This window comes from Gadus morhua, chromosome 20, assembly GCF_902167405.1.
Source record: "Gadus morhua chromosome 20, gadMor3.0, whole genome shotgun sequence".
Classification (NCBI taxonomy): Eukaryota; Metazoa; Chordata; class Actinopteri; order Gadiformes; family Gadidae; genus Gadus; species Gadus morhua.
The window spans coordinates 19,011,562-19,018,385 of NC_044067.1; positions in this window are offsets into that span (position 1 = coordinate 19,011,562).

A 6,824-nucleotide genomic window follows, 5' to 3' on the forward strand; every position below is an offset into this window, starting at 1 on the left:
AATGATTTCCGGTAGCGGTAAATCGCATCATGGAATGGACCCCATTGCACGGTTCTCAGCTGAGTCAGTCATACTCAGGGGAGTTAGTGCTACCGGAAACTCGATTGAACGAAGGAACGAAGGAACGATTCGCGAACGACTCCTCGTGGCGAACTGAATCACGCGAACTGAGTCACGGAAACGAATCATTGAATCCACCACTATTACGAATGGGTGCCCGGTCATTCAGCTGTGGAGATACCCTTGGAGACAATAGAAAGTGACGTAGTTCCCGCCCAGACGCTGATTGGCTGATACGTTTGCCACTTTGCATATTGACTTTTTGGATTCCTCTTTGGATTCCTCTTTGGATTCCTCTTTGGATTTCCTCTTTGGATTCCGTTCTGGATTCCGTTCTGGATTCCGTTTTGCGGATTGAAATGTCATTTGAATATCGCAACACACGGAGCGTGGCAAAGTGGATTGCAATCACGGGGACGCTATAGCTTTTCAATTTGAATAAAGGAACTCAAAGAATTGGACAAAATGTTATTGTATTTTTATTGTTATAACTTTTGCAAATTTAATTGAGGATTGCATTGTCACTTTGCATATTAAAATACACTTTGAATAACGTATTTACAAATTACATTATGAAATTGCATAATGCATTGTCAATTGCATAACGTAATTACTTATTGAATTGCAAATTGCAAATTGCATTGCCATTTGAATTTTGCTACATATATGCTTCCATACAAGCCCCTCTCCTCTTCACTCCACAGTCCCATCCTGCTAGAGCAGTGGTTCTCATCTTTTTATACAGCGTACCACCACAGAAAATATTTTTCTCCCCAAGTACCACCATTATGAACAATGTTATAAAATATAACAAAATACAGTAGCGTAGGCCTGCGTCCCTATTCAGCTTTGCACAGCTCACGCAGGAGGCACATTTATTCTTAAAAATAATATTATTTATTGCAAGCATTGTCAGCTGTACAAAGTGGTAGCACTAGAACAGACACACGGACACATGCAGAACATGATCTCATGGCCAATATTTTTCCATTCGTAGGCTACTAGTATTTTGATATTTTAAATAAAAAAAAATATGTAAGGGATAATGTATAGAACGTCATTATCGGGAAAAATAAGCCCCGACAGGGCGAACAGGGCACCGACGCGCAGCGGGGGTGTCTTGCTTCACCCTGAAGGGGCTTATTTTCGATAATGACTGGCGACGTTCTTTACATTTTCCCACTTATTACCCGGCTACTTGCCAAACTGAAAAAATAACTTCACACAGTGTGCCATTTTAAAACGTATTTGTTACAATAATTTGCAGTGTTGATCAGCAGAGAAATAGTCTGCCAAACACGTTGACGTCGCTTAGAAACCGAAGACGCTGGGGTTGACAAGTTACCGGACTACTTCCGGAGTGTTACCAAAGACGTCATTAGAGGCAAAAAATCCTGTGTTTTTCCTTGACAGCGGTTTATTAGAATTAGCAACGGTGAATAATCAAAGTTGTGAAGGGCCCATGCAAGTGAACGGAGTGTTCCACGGCATTTAGATGATCCGTGTCATAAATAATAATAAACTTACCACTAGATGGCGCATCGCCTACCACCAGTGGTACGTGTAACCACTGTGCAAGAGGATACAAACCCAGAAGGGCCTGGTGCAAAAATACCAATAAAGTTGAGACATTCAATGAACTCTACCCACATCACAACGTCACAATGCTGTGACGATGTCTCCATTAATCACTGTATTTCCTAGTATTTAAAGATGATAAAATAATTGAAGAGACAGGCATTGTTAAGACTAGTTGGATTTAGGGAATCTTTTTGAACAAGACATATTTGAAGGTGTCTTGTTCACAACATTACCTCTTCATCCAGACACCAAAGCGAAGTCCCAGATGGGACGCAAACACACAATCCCTAGTCCCCACCTTATCCATTAGGCCAATGGGTCTCCATTGTTCCTTCTTATTTCATTTAAACATGAAATGAGAAACTTTATGATACATGGTCATAGAAAGAGTCTTGACTTCAGTAAAAGCTAGGAGTGGGGAAGACTCTTCAGCCAAACAACTTACTCTTTGGGTACGTGAGGAACCGAACCAACTCTTTGTTCCATGAGCAGCCTGGTGTGTCTGCTGTGTCAAATCACAGTGTTTCCCCTTCAGAAAAAGGGGAGACTAAGCCAGTGAGGCAGTTTATCTACAGTCTCTGGAATTCCCAAAACCGTTCATCTCTTAAAAAACAGCAGTGGCCTAATGGATAAGATCTAATGGAGCTGCTGGTACCAGGTTTGCGGCCCTTCTGGATTGGTATACTTGTCAGTTCTTTCTTCACGGCGCTTTACTCAAGCCCAGAAGGCACTCTGATTTCGTGCCAAATCTTTCATAATGCAGAGAGTTTAATATATCTTTTACCTGATATATACAAGAAAGCTAGTGGCCGTATAGATGAGGTATCCATAGAAACAAGCTAAGGATTGTGGGTCCGACCCCCACCTTTGTTCGCTACTTGATGCTAACAGAATGTGGGGGCGTCTCCTTTAGTGTCCTTTAGAATGTACCTGAATTACGAGTATTACATGTTATCAGTTTCCCTTAGATCCCTTATTATGAAAGGTCAACTCTCCCCACATCACATCACCTCAATCTCCCCTATTTAATAGATATATCCAACAGTATTTATGATCTCAACTTAAAGTGCCCTTCAATTACTTGCGAGACCCAGTGGCCTAATGGATAAGGATTCAGCCTCCGAAGCTTGGGATTGTGGGTTTGAGTCCCATCTGGGTTGTATCTTTGATATCTGGTTGGTATGGCACCACTGTGAGTTTTGCAAACATCTGAACCTCATCAATGTATCGTCTATGAAGATATTGACTGAAAGACTCTGTCTCTGTTACTAAATGGAAATTAATTGATAGCATTAATACAACATTCTTATTAATCAACGGATCATATTCTATAGCCATTATTGGTTCCTCAGCTGTACCGAGCACTTCAAATCAAATGTTTAACCAAGTATAAATCCTTCAACTTAAATGTAGAAAGACCACTCCCAATAACAAATTGTCCACCTCTAAGTGTCTTTTGCAGAACCCAGTGGCCTATTGGATAAGGCTTCATCTTCCAGAGCAGGGGATTGAGGGTTTGAGTCACATACGGGTTATTCCAAAGATCATTTGAGCTAATCAAATGGCATTTCTTGGGTTCTGGCTGAAGCAGATGTATGTTTCAGAGGACATTGGTGTACAGTTCTATAACACTACAGCATGCTCCAACCACAATCAGGCCGTTAGCCCTGTGTCTCCATGATATGCGTGGGAGCCAGCTCCAAAGCTACTTTGGATGTGTATGAAGGCCTTTGCAGGCCCTAGAATGTGCTGTTGGCTGCTGAGTGCCAGGTAGAGGGGACCTGTCCCAAGTTATTTAGGTCACATTGTCTGAAATGCGAAATAAATAAATAATTCTTCCTTACTTTCGTGTTTATTATGCCAAAGTTTAACATATTTAATCACTGGGCTGCTCCCTGCTTGAACTTGGAGAGTCCAAGCGCCCAGGGCAGCGCATAGTCCCCATAGGGAATGTACTGCTACCCTGACTCTGGGCTCTTCCTGGGCTTGGAACGGACATTGAGCATTACTAATCTCTTTAACAAAACAAGTTTGGGAACATTTGTTTACCTCCCACTGTATATGCATTATAGTTTCTTAATTATAACTGTTAGCAAGTGACCCACCAGCATTGAGTCAAGTAGTCTAAAGGATCAGACACCAGGTTCTAAGGTATAGGCCTACAAAGATTCAGTCACGAGGAGATTCAGCAGAACTGAGGGTGAATTGAGCAGGAATACTTTTTAATCTAAGTTAGTAATTAAATGGATCAAGGGGCTTTATTTAAAGCTACAAAAAAGGATACAAATGAAATAATAAATACGAAATTCAACGCAACTCTGACGTTCCCCAGCTGGTGGGGGGCCAATGACGTCATCGTTTGCGTTTCCGGCGTCCACACGAATCCTAACACGAAACCGCATAGGTCCGGATAGATTTGAAACCACCTTGGAGGGTGGTTGCAGAAACGTGCGGTTTCGGACACCGGATTCGCCGGCTCCGTCTGGACGGTCGGCCAAAACGCACACCAAAAAATCGGCTTTGTGTGGACGGGGCCTAAATCATCAAATCGTTGACTTTGTCCACGACTTCGACGTTCCCAATACCCATTGGGATGCATTTCGAGTTTGTCAAACATCTTAGGTGAAATGGTTTGCCAAATCTGTATTGTTTTTTATTTATTTTTCTTATCATCTCTGGCAGACTAGGAAATGGAAATAAATTGCTGCCTCTGGTTGGTCCAAAACAACAACGCTTTGTTCGTTGCAAATGGAAAGTGGACGTGGATGTGTTATTTGCATATAGAGCGGGGAAGTGAGATTTGATCACTTCGAAAGCGGTCACTCGAAATACAAGTGGAGACAAATTCTAATGCAAGGTGGGAAGTGACTTACTCAGAGATGTCCGCTTGTCTTACGAATACCCAAAATGCCAGTTGATGACAGGTGTGCACAGGGCCTAGGCACCGTCCATACGGAGCCGATTTTTTGGTGAAACCGCATCTTGTGCGTTTCGTCTGACCGTCCAGACGGAGCCGGTGAATCCGGTGACCGAAACCGCCCATTTCTGAAACCCCCCTCGGAGGTGGTTTCTAAACTATCCGGACCTATGCGGTTTCGTGTTAGGATTCGTGTGGACGCCTGAAACGCAAACGATGACGTCATTAGCCCCCCACCAACTGGGGGAAGTCAGATTTGCGTTTAATTTTTTATTTATTATTTTATTTGTATTATTTTTGTAGCTTTAAATAAAGCCCCTTGACACATTTAATTACTAACTGTACGTTAAAAAGAACTTCTGCTCAATTGAAAAGGTTGAATCTCGTGACTGAATGTTTGTATACCGCGCGCGGGCTGTATGCGCGCAGGCTTGATGCGCTCCACTTTTTTCTGAGGAGAACCAGCGCCTTGAATATTTAATACAGCATTTCAACAGCTCGATGCGGTTTCGCAATGACTCCATCTTTACGGAGATATATACTATACCGGATAGTTTTCGCCCGTTTCGGCTCCGTGTGGACGTGGCCCTAGGCCCCGTTTACAAGAGGACGCTTGCGAGTAAAAACAACATAATATTTTATCGGAAGTGCCTTTTGTTTAGACGGTGATAGCGTTTTTGGGGCTTAAAAATGCAAAAATCTGAAACCACCCTCCAGAGTGGAAAACTTGAATACGCTCCGCCGTAGCGTTTCCGTCTACACTGCCAAGACGCAAAACTCTGCTCAGATCTGTTGATGTCGCGTACGCGTTAAGGTCCCATACATGCCCCAGTACAGGGAAATAAACAGACATGTTGGATTATTTCCATGCGTCGGACCGTCAAGCTGCTCTGGCAGCTCTAATAAACTTAAGAGTCTTTCCACGAAATGTACAGGATATGTACAGATAGTATCAATGAACAGAAAATGACCTGTAATTATGTTTTGGTTCTCGCGGCGCAGATAAGAGAAGAAGGAAGATTCTACACATGTGCTCAGACATGGCGGTGTTGCGTGATAGTGTATCACAGCACCACCTAGCCGCCTGACATGCATACCCGATCGAATTCCACACTTTTGCATCGCCGTATGCATGCAGATTTCCTTCCTGAAAACGCTCGTCTAAACGCGGAATAAAAAGTGAAGACCATCATGTAAATCATGTAAACATAGCCTTAGGCTACGTTTACACGATGACGGTCTGACAAGAAGACGCAAAAGTGGCGTTGCGTCTTCACTTTTTATTCCGCGTTTAGACGAGCGCTTTCGGGAGGAAATCTGCGTGCATACGGTGACGCAAAAGTGTGTGGAATTCGATTGGGTATGCATGCCAGGCGGCTAGGTGGTGCTGTGATACACTATCACACAACACCGCCATGTCTGAGCCGTGCCGCAAAAACCAAAAAGATCCTTCTCTGTTCAGTAACACTATCTGTACATATCCTGTACATTTCGTGGAAAGACTCCTGTACGTTTGTTAGAGCTGCCAGAGCAGCTTGAAGGTCCAACGCATGGAAATAATCCGACATGTTTGTTTATTTCCTTGTACTGGCACATGTATGTGACGTAAACGCGTACGCGACGTGAGCAGATCTGAGCAGTGTTTCGCGTCTTGGCAGTGTAGACGGAAACGCTACGGCGGAGCGTATTCAACTTTTCCACTCTGGAGGGTGGTTTCAGATTTATGCGTTTTCATGCCCTAAAAACGCTGTCAACGTCTAAACGAAAGGCACTTCCTCGTGTAAACGGGGCCTTAGTGTAGGCTACAGAAAATAGTGATTAAAGAATGTGAATAATTACACCTAAATATCAACAGGTATTTATTCATTTATGATGCTGCATATGCTGTTGTTTTGTTAGAAAACAACAGCATATGGAAAAACAGCCTGCTCACTAGGGCCGGCTGGAACCAACCTGAAAAAACAGCCAGCTCACTAGAGTATCCCAAAATAAACTAAACTAACATAACACTCATTTGCACGTCCACGCTTCTCCTGCCTTCCGCCTACACCTATTCCTCAAGGATCTGAACTCTTTCAGATATCATTATTATTCTTATAAAGCACTTACACAAAGGCCAACTTGCCTAATGATAATTTTCTAGATGTTGGAGTTGTTCATTAAACTGCCACCTGGATTCTGCCCAGTACTCTCACAGTTTTTACTTACTCTGAAGTTTTCTTGGGAACAGTATCGAATACAATCAAATTAAGTCAAACATGTGTTT